The sequence below is a fragment of the Mobula birostris genome, chromosome 10 (genome assembly GCF_030028105.1).
Source record: "Mobula birostris isolate sMobBir1 chromosome 10, sMobBir1.hap1, whole genome shotgun sequence".
NCBI lineage: Eukaryota > Metazoa > Chordata > Chondrichthyes > Myliobatiformes > Myliobatidae > Mobula > Mobula birostris.
The window spans coordinates 60,501,864-60,513,349 of NC_092379.1; positions in this window are offsets into that span (position 1 = coordinate 60,501,864).

Sequence of the window (11,486 nt, forward strand, 5' to 3'; positions counted from 1 at the left end):
CCTCTGCTCCTCCACACTTCCAAGTATCCTGCCATTTACTTTGTACTTTGCTTTGGAGTTTGTCCTTCCAAAGTGTACCACCTCATACTTCTCCAGGCTGAACTTCATCTGCCACTTCTCAGCCCACTTCTGCATCCTATCAATGTCTCTCTGCAACCTTCAACAATCCCCTACACTATCCACAACACCACCAACTTTTGTGTCGTCTGCAAACTTGCCAACCCACCCTTCTACTCCCACATCCAGGTCATTAATAAAAATCACGAAAAGTAGAGGTCCCAGAACAGATCCTTGTGGGACACCACTAGTCACAATCCTCCAATCTGAATGTACTCCCTCCACCACCACCCTCTGCCTTCTGCAGGCAAGCCAATTCTGAATCCACCTGGCCAAACTTCCCTGGATCCCATGCTTTCTGACTTTCTGAATAAGCCTAGCATGTGGAACCTTGTCAAATACCTTACTAAAATCCATGTAGATCACATCCACTGCACTACCCTCATCTATATGCCTGGTCACCTCTTCAAAGAACTTTATCAGGCTTGTTAGACATGATCTGCCATTGGTGAATGTTGAGTGCAAGGCCTGTCCAAAACTGACACATTTGATAACACAAAAGATAACTGGATATGATATATGGAGCAGATTGGGCAGTATTTTAAAGCAAATAAAATAGCCATTGAGAAAAGAGTTCTGATGAACAGTCTCGACCCGTAACATCGACTGTACTTTCTATAGATGCTGCCTGGCTTGCTGCGTTCCACCAGCATTTTGTGTCTGTTGCTTGAATTTCCAGCATCTACAGATTTTCTCATGTTTGAGAAATGAGTACCAGTTTTGCTGAGTGTATTGTGTTGAGAGACACACAGTTTAAAATTTTAACTGCTCCAATGAAACCAACCTAAATGAGCTTTGCTGCTATTGTGAAAGTAATGGAGGAGCATTTGGAACCAAAGCCATTGCTGACTGCAAGATGTTTTAGGTTTCATAAGTGGAATCAAAAAGGAGAGGAGTCCATTCCAGTGTATGTGCCTGAATCGAAGAAGTTGACTGAGCATTGTCAGTGTGAAAATGGGCTTACTCTCACTGAGAGATCATTAAGTTTGTGGAATCTTATAAGAAAACATTTTAAAAAGCTCCTAACTGAAGCACAACTTACAATAAGCTGTTTCAATTGGAAATTGCAGAAAGAGATATAATTGAGTTGCAATCAGGAATGCAAGTGAGCGTGGAAAAAATTCCAACATCTAAACAGAAACCAGTCTGGCTGAACAAATTCTGTTACCATTGTGGCAGGGGCTCACACACATTCACGGTGAAATTTGAAGAAAATGCAACAAAGTAGGACAGCGGTCCCCAACCACCAGGCCGCGGACCGGTACCGGGCCACAAGGCATGCGCTACCGGGCCGCGAGGAAACGATATGATTTGATGATATGAGCCAGCTGCACCTTTCCTCATTCCCTGTCACGCCCACTGTTGAGCTTGAAAACACACGAGCTCATTACCTGCGCGTCATCCGTGTCAGCGCGGGAAGGAGATCAACTCCTCGAGCTTGCAAATGACGGCGGGCTGAAAAGTATGTTTGACATAACATCTCTGCCGGCATTCCAGATTAAAGTCAAGGTTGACTATCCTGAGATAGCTACGGAAGCACTGAAAACGTTGCTTCCATTTCCAACATATCTCTGCAATGAATGTAACGAAAACTAAATTGTGGAATAGACTGGACACAAGGAACCCCCTTCGAGTATCACTGTCTCCCATCACCCCTCGATAGGACCGTCTTGTTGCAGGAAAACAAGTATTCAGCCCAGGGCTCCCACTGATTCAGTGATATTGGTGCGTTGCAATGATTTTATATGTTCATATGAAGAAAATATGCGCTGTGTGTTTAATATCCAAACGTTACTTAAAATGTTATGATGCTATTATAAGTGACTTATATAACCATATAATAATTACGGCATGGAAACAGGCCATCTCTGCCCTTCTAGTCCGTGCCGAACGCTACTCTCACCTAGTCCCACCGACCTGTACTCAGCCCATAACCCTCCATTCCTTTCCTGTCCATATACCTATCCAATTTTTCTTTAAATGATAATATCGAACCTGCCTCTACCACTTCTACTGGAAGTTCGTTCAACACTTACTTCAATCTCCCCTGATAATTGACATCACTATATTCATGTCAGGAAAATATGTGCTGTGTGTTTTAATATTAAATTTGTTAGATAAACCCTTTTAGAAATGAAATTGAGTGCATTCGCCACTTATCACCGATATTCCGGTCGTGATTAACACCCCCCCCCGCCCCCCCGCTGCTAACAGAATCGGCAAAAACGATTTTTAAGAAATCGGCACATACATGCATAATACACAAGTTACGCATGCGCACTGGTGCCTGCGCAAGGCTTCATGGTCATTGTAGTCTTTCTCGGGGTAAACACTGCTACTCTTGTACATTGGCAACCCTAACCCCCCCCCCCCGCCTGGTCGGCCGGTCCGCAAGAATATTGTCAATATGAAACCGGTCCGCAGTGCGAAAAAGGTTGGGGACCCCTGAAGTAGGACACATACAAAGAGCCTGTGTTGAGCCGACAAAAAGTAAGTAGACTGAACAGGGCAGAGAAAAAGATAAAAAGTAAAGTTGCAATTTCAACAACAACACTAATCTGCATGTTGATGAAAAAGCTGACAATGATAAGAGTGACACAGGTCTAATATAAACGTAGATTGGGGAGTGCTTCACTGAGCATCTGTGCTTCGTCCACCAGGATAAGCCGGATTTCCCAGTGGTCAACCATTTCAATTCTACTTCCCATTCCCACTCTGATATGTCTATCCATGGCCTTCTCCACTGTCGTGATGAGGCTGTAGTCAGGTTGGAGGAACAACACCTTATATTCTGTCCGGGTAGCCTCCAACCTGATGGCACGAACACTGATTTTTTGAGCTTCTGGTAATGCCCCTTCCCCTTCACCATTCCCCATTCCCTTTTCCCTCTTTCATTTCACCCACCAACCACCTCCCTCTGGTGCTCCTCCCTCCTTTTCTTTCTCCCATGGCCTTCTGTCCTCTTCTATCAGATTCCCCATTCTCCAGCCTGTATCTCCTTCACCAATCAACTTCGCAACTCTTTACCTCATCCTTCCCCCTTCAGGTTTCACCTATCACCCTGAGTTTCTCTCTCCACTCCCCCAGCTTTTAATTCTACTCGTCAACTTTTCTTCTCCAGTCCTGCCAAATGGTCGCAGCCCGAAACGTTGACTGTACATTTTTCCATAGATGCTGCCTGGCCTGCTGAGTTCTTCTAGTATTTTGTGTGTGTTGCTCAGATTTCCAGCATCTGCAGATTTTCTCTTGTTTTTGACACTGGTCTGAGTAGCCTTGAGATTTACAAAGGGAAACCTACCAATAGACAAGCCATTTGGCTTACACCAGAGGAGAAAAGCAAATTAAGTAAAATGGAATTGGACACTGGCTTGACTGTTTCAGTCATTCCACAAAATGAATTTGAGAGGAATTTTAAAGATACGGAACTGAAGATGCAAATATCCAACTAAGGATTTATACTTAGAATTCATACTTAGATTATACTTAGATAGGCAAAAAGATAATTCCTGTGGGAATGTCATTCATAACAATGAAATACAACAACCAACATGCTACATTGTTGTAAAAACAGGAGGGCCAGCATCTTGGGGACGTGTGTGGCTGAGACAACTACAATTTGATTGGAAAGACATTATCACTTGTCAGGAAAGACATTATCCTACAAAAGTAAGAAACCCTCCACTGCAATAAAGTTTTTATGCCTGAATGGGACAATATAAAATTTACTATGCTGTGAATGTCTTCAGTAGCTGTATTATATAGTACGCCGTATATATGTATATACGTTGAGATGCATTCTATATTGAATTGAGTTTTATAGCTAGGCAGGGAGGAGAGCTGTGTATTTAATATTTCTGTAATATTCTTTGTTTTATTAAAATAATTCATTGTGGGTTACATGTAAAAGTATGCTAATGGCAAAAGTCATTACACAGCCATGACATACGGGCATGTCTCACTAAAAGTAAAACAAAGAATGTACATGAGTTATCTCTGCCTCACTTGTGTTTTTTTAGTTGACTAGTTTTTTATGATTTGTAGATACAAAACACAACAGTGCAATGAACCAGATTTGATTAGGAAGCTTAAGATGAAGGAACCCTTAGGAGTGAGTGAACATAATATGATAGAATTCACTCTGCATTTTGAGAAGGAGAAGTTAAAGTCTGATGTATCTGTATTACAGTGGAGTGAAGAAAGTTGCAAAGGCATGAGAGGGGAGCTGATCAAAGTTGATCGGAAGGGGACATTAGAAGGGATGACGGCAAAACAGCAATGGCTGGAGTTTCTGGGAGCAATCAGAAGGCACAGGATAGATATACCCCAAAGTAGTATTCTAAAAGGAAGAAGAGGCAACCGCGGGTGACAAGGGAACTGAAAAACAGTGTAAAAGCAAAGGAGAGGGCCCATAATATTGAAAAAAATTGTGGAAAAGTAGAAGATTGGGAAGCCTTTTATAACCAACAGAAGACATAAAAAAGCACAAAGAAGGTAAAGATGATATATGAAGGTAAGTTAGCCAAAAATATCAGAGGATACCAAAAGTTTTATCAGATATACATGTAAAGAGTAAAAGAAAGGCAGGAGTGGATATTGGACCACTTTTCAATGACGCTGAAGAGGTGGTAATGGGGGGGACAAAGAAATGGCAGATAAACGTAATAAGTATTTTGTGTCAGTCTTCACTGTGAATGACACTAGCAGTCTGTCAGAAATTCAAAGGGCGGAAGTAAGAGTAGTTGTTATTACTAAGAGGAAAGTGCTTGGGAAACCGAAAGGCCTGAAGGTAGATAAATCACCTGGATAAGATGATGTACGCCCCACAGTTCTGAAAGAGATAGCGTAAGAGATTGTGGAGGCCTTCTCTTTCAAGAATCACTAGATTTGGTAATGGTTCCAGAAGACTGGAAAATTACAAATATCACTCCACTCTTTAAGAAGGAAGGGAGGCAGAAGAAAGGAAATTATAGGAGAATTAGCCTGACATCAGTGGTTGGGAAGATGGTGGAGTCCATCATTAGTGATGAGGCTTTGGGTACTTGAATGAATGAAATATTTAAATTTATGCAGTCCATTATATGCATTTAATTGGAAAAGATTCTTAGAGATAGGATCCATGGGCATTTAGAGAATCACGGTCTGATCAGGGACAGTCAGCATGGCTTTGTGAAGGGCAGATCGTGTCTAACAAGTTTGATAGAGTTCTTTGAGGAGGTGACCAGGCATATACATGAGGGTAGTGCAGTGGATGTGATCTATATGGATTTTAGTAAAGCATTTGACAAAGTTCCACAGGGTAGGCTTATTCAGAAAGTCAGAAGGCATGGGCTCCAGGGAAGTTTGGCCAGGTAGATTCAGAATTGGCTTGCCTGCAGAAAGCAGAGGGTCGTGGTGGAGGGAGTACATTTGGATTGGAGGGTTGTGACTAGTGGTGTCCCACAAGGATCAGTTCTGGGACTTCTAATTTTTTTGATTTTTATTAACAACCTGAATGTGGGGGTAGAAGGGTGGGTTGGCAAGTTTGCAGACGACACAAAGGTTGGTGGTGTTGTGGCTAGTGTAGAGGATTGTCGAAGATTGCAGAGAGACGTTGATAGGATGCAGAAGTGGGCTGAGAAGTGGCAGATGGAATTCAACCCGGAGAAGTGTGAAGTTGTAAACACAAAATAGTCTGCAGATGCTGGGGTCAAAGCAACACTCACAACACGCTGGAGGAGCTCAGCAGGTCGGGCAGCATCCGTGGAAAATATTGGTCGACATTTCCGGCTGGAACCCTTCGTCAGGACTGTCGAGGGAAGGGGCAGAGGCCCTATAAAGAAGGTGGGGGGGAGGGTGGGAAGGAGAAGGCTGGTAGGTTCCAGGCGAAAATACAGTAAGGGGAAAGATAAAGGGGTGGGGGAGGGGAAGCAGGAGGTGATAGGCAGGAAAAGTGAAGAAGGAATAGGGGAAAACCATGAGGGACGTGATAGGCAGCTGGGGGAGGGGGCAGAGTGACGTAGGGATAGAGGAAGGGAGGGGGAGGGAATTACTGGCAGTTGGAGAATTCTATGTTCATACCGAGGGGCTGGAGACTACCTAGATGATATATGAGCCTCCAGCCTCCCTTCTTTATAAGGCCTCTGCCCCTTCCCTCTACAGTCCTGATGAAAGGGTTCCGGCGCGAAACGTCGACCGATCTTTTCCACAGATGCTGCCCAACCTGCTGAGTTCCTCCAGCGTGTTGGAAGTGCGAGGTGGTACACTTCGGAAGGGCAAACTCCGAGACAGAGTACAAAGTAAATGACAGGATACTTGGAAGTGTGGAGGAGCAGAGGGATCTGGGGGTACATGTGTACGGATCCCTGAAAGTTGCCTCACAGGTAGATAGGGTAGTTAAGAAAGCTTATGGGGTGTTAGCTTTCATAAGTCGAGGGATAGAGTTTAAGAGTCGCGAGGTAATGACGCAGCTCGATAAAACTCTGGTTAGGCCACATGTGGAGTATATACCTGATACTTTAAACTTTATTGTCGCCAAACAATTGGTACTAGAACATAGAATCATCACAGCGATATTTGATTCTGCGCTTCCCACTTCCTGGAGTACAAATATTAAATATTAAAAATATTAAAAATAGTTAAAATTAGTAAATCATAAATAGAAAATAGAAAAATGGGAAGTAAGGTAGTGCAAAAAAAAAAACGAGAGGCAGGTCCGGATATTTGGAGGGTACGGCCCAGATCCGGGTCAGGATCCGTTCAGCAGTCTTATCACAGTTGGAAAGAAGCTGTTCCCTAAGTGTAGGGTGTACAAGTCTTCAAGCTCCTGAGACACACACTACACTTCCACATTCCCCCCACGCCTTACACTCCCACATTCCCTACACACACACACTACACTCCCACATTCCCCACACACACCCTACACTCCCACATTCCCACACACCCTACACTCCCACATTCCCCCCACGCCCTACACGCCCTCATTCCTCCCACAAAAACTTCCTACACTCCCACATTCCTCCCATACACACTCCCTACAATCCCACATTCCCCACAGACACCCAACACTCCCACATTCCTCCCACACACCCTACATTCCCACATACCCCACACAAACCCTACACTCCCACATTCCCCACACATCCTACACTCCCACATACCCCACACACACCCTACACTCCCACATTCCAACACACCCTACACTCCCTGATTCCCAACACACACCCTACACTCCCACATTGGCCCACACACCCTACACTCCCACATTCCCCACACGCCCTACACTCCCACATTCCCCACACGCCCTAAGTTCCCACATTCCTCACAGACTCCTTGCACGCTCACATTCCCGCACAAACTCTACACTCCCACATTCGCCTACAACCCTACACTCCCACATTCCCCCACACCCTACACTCCCACATTTCCCACACACACCCTACACCCCCACATTCCCCACACACACGCTGCACTCCCACATTCCCCACACACCCTACACTCCCATATTCCTCCCACACTCCTACACTCCCACATTCCAAACAGACACCCTACACTCCCACTTCCCCCCCACACCCTACAATCCCACATTCCCCACAAACCCTACACTCCCGTATTCCCAACACACAAATTACACTCCCACATTGGCCCACAAACCCTACACTCCCACATTCCCCAAACACCCTACAGTCCCACATTCCCCACACGCCCTACACTCCCACATTCCCCACACGCCCTAAGGTCCCACATTGCCCACAAACCCTACACTCCCACATTACTCCCACACACCCTACACTCCCACATTCCCCACACACATCCTACACTCCCACATTCCCCACACACACTACACTCCCACATTCGCCCACAACCCTACACTCCCACATTCCCCCACACCCTACACTCCCAGATTCCCCACACACACCCTACACTGCCACATTCCACCCACACCTCATACACTCCCACATTCCCCCCACAGACACCCTACACTCCCACATTCCCCACACACACCCTGCACTCCCACATACCTCCCACACACCCTACCCTCCCACATTCCCCCACAAACCCTACACTCCCTGATTCCCAACACACAAATTACACTCCCACATTGGCCCACACACCCTACACTCCCACATTCCCCACACGCCCTACACTCCCTGATTCCCAACACACAAATTACACTCCCACATTGGCCCACACACCCTACACTCCCATATTCCTCCCACACTCCTACACTCCCACATTCCAAACAGATACCCTACACTCCCACATTCCCCCCACACCCTACAATCCCACATTCCCCACAAACCCTACACTCCCGTATTCCCAACACACAAATTACACTCCCACATTGGCCCACAAACCCTACACTCCCACATTCCCCACACACCCTACACTCCCAGATTCCCCACACACACCCTACACTCTCACATTCCCTACACACATCCTACACCCCCACATTCCCCACACACCCTACACTCCCACATTCCCCACGCACACTCTACACTCACACATTCTCCCACACTCTACACTCCCACATTCCCCACACACCCTACACTCCTACATTCCCCACACACTCTACACTCCCACATTCCCCACACACATCCTACACGCCCACATACCCCACACACACCCTACACTCCCACATTCCCCACACACCCTACACTCCCACATTCGCCCACAACCCTACACTCCCACATTCCCCCGACACACACCCTACACTGCCACATTCCACCCACACCTCATACACTCCCACATTGCCCCCACAGACACCCTACACTCCCACATTCCCCCGACACACACCCTACACTGCCACATTCCACCCACACCTCATACACTCCCACATTGCCCCCACAGACACCATACACTCCCACATTCCCCCGACACACACCCTACACTGCCACATTCCACCCACACCTCATACACTCCCACATTGCCCCCACAGACACCATACACTCCCACATTCCCCACACACACCCTGCACTCCCACATTCGCCCCACACACCCTACTCTCCCACCTTCCCCAAACCCCCTACACTCCCAGGTTCCCAACACACAAATTACAATCCCACATTGGCCCACACACCCTACACTCCCACATTCCCCACACACACACTACACTTCCACATTCCCCCCACGCCCTACACTCCCACATTCCCTACACACAAACACTACACTCCCACATTCCCCACACACACCCTACACTCCCACATTCCCCCCACGCCCTACACGCCCTCATTCCTCCCACAAAAACTTCCTAAACTCCCACATTCCTCCCATACACACTCCCTACAATCCCAAATTCCCCACAGACACCCAACACTCCCACATTCCTCCCACACACCCTACACTCCCAGATTCCCCACACACACCCTACACTCCCACATTCCCTCACACATCCTACACTCCAACATTCCCACACACCCTACATTCCCACATACCCCACACAAACCCTACACTCCCACATTCCCCACACATCCTACACTCCCACATACCCCACACCCACCCTACACTCCCACATTCCCCCACACACCCTACACTCCCTGATTCCCAACACACAAATTACACTCCCACATTGGCCCACACACCCTACACTCCCACATTCCCCACACACACCCTGCACTCCCACATTCCCCACACACCCTACACTCCCATATTCCTCCCACACTCCTACACTCCCACATTCCAAACAGACACCCTACACTCCCACTTCCCCCCCCACACCCTACAATCCCACATTCCCCACAAACCCTACACTCCCACATTCCCCACAGACACCCGACACCCCCTTTTACCCAATCACACTCTACACTCCCACATCACCCCCATACACCCTACACTCCCACATTCCCCACACACACCCTGCACTCCCACATTCGCCCCACACACCCTACACTCCCACATTCCTCCCACACATCCTAGTCTCCCACATTCCTCCCACACACCCTACACTCCCAGATTCCCCACACACCCTACACTCTCACATTCCCTACACACATCCTAAACCCCCACATTCCCCACACACCCTACACTCCCACATTCGCCCACAACCCTACACTCCCACATTTCCCCATACCCTACACTCCCACATTCCCCCACACCCTATACTCCCACATTCCCCACAAACCCTACACTCCCTGATTCCCAACAAACAAATCACACTCCCACATTGGCCCACACACCCTACACTCCCACATTCCCCACATGCCCTACACTCCCACATTCCCCACACACACCCTACACCCCCACATTCCCCACATGCCCTAAGGTCCCACTTTACTCCCACACTCCTTGCACACTCACATTCCCGCACACACTCTACACTCCCTCATTCACCCACAACCCAACACTCCCACATTCCCCCACACCCTACCCTCCCACATTCCCCACACACCCTACACTCCCACATTCCCACACACTCTACACTCCCACATTCCCCACACACAACCTACACTCCCACATTCCCCACACACAACATACACTCCCACATTCCCCACACACACCCTACACTCCCACATTCCCCACACACACCCTACACTCCCACATTCCCCACACACCCTACACTCCCATATTCCTCCCACACTCCTACACTCCCACATTCCCAACAGACACCCTACACTCCCACATTCCACAACACATCCTAGTCTCCCACATTCCCCCACACACCCTACACTTCCACGTTCCCCCCACACCCTGCACTCCGACTTTCCCCCCACACCCTGCACTCCCACATTGGCCCACACACCCTACACTCCCACATTCCCCACACGCCCTACACTCCCACATTCCCCACACGCCCTAAGTTCCCACATTCCTCCCAGACTGCTTGCACGCTCACATTCCCGCACAAACTCTACACTCCCACATTCGCCTACAACCCTACACTCCCACATTCCCCCACACCCTACACTCCCACATTCCCCACACACTCTACACTCCCACATACCCAATCACACACTACACTCCCACATCACCCCCATACACCCTACGCTCCCACATTCCCCACACACACCCTGCACTCCCACATTCTCCCCACACACCCTACACTCCCACATTCCTCCCACACACCCTGCACTCCCACATTGCCCATAAACGCTACACTCCCACATACCTCCCACACACCCTACACTCCCAGATTCCCCACACACACCCGACACTCCCACATACCTCCCACACACCCAACACTCCCACATACCTCCCACACACCCTACACTCCCAGATTCCCCACACACACCCTACACTCCCACAATCCCCACACACATCCTACACGCCCACATACCCCACACACACCCTACACTCCCACAATCCCCACACACCCTACACTCCCACATTCGCCCACAACCCTACACTCCCACATTCCCCCACACCCTACACTCCCAGATTCCCCACACACACCC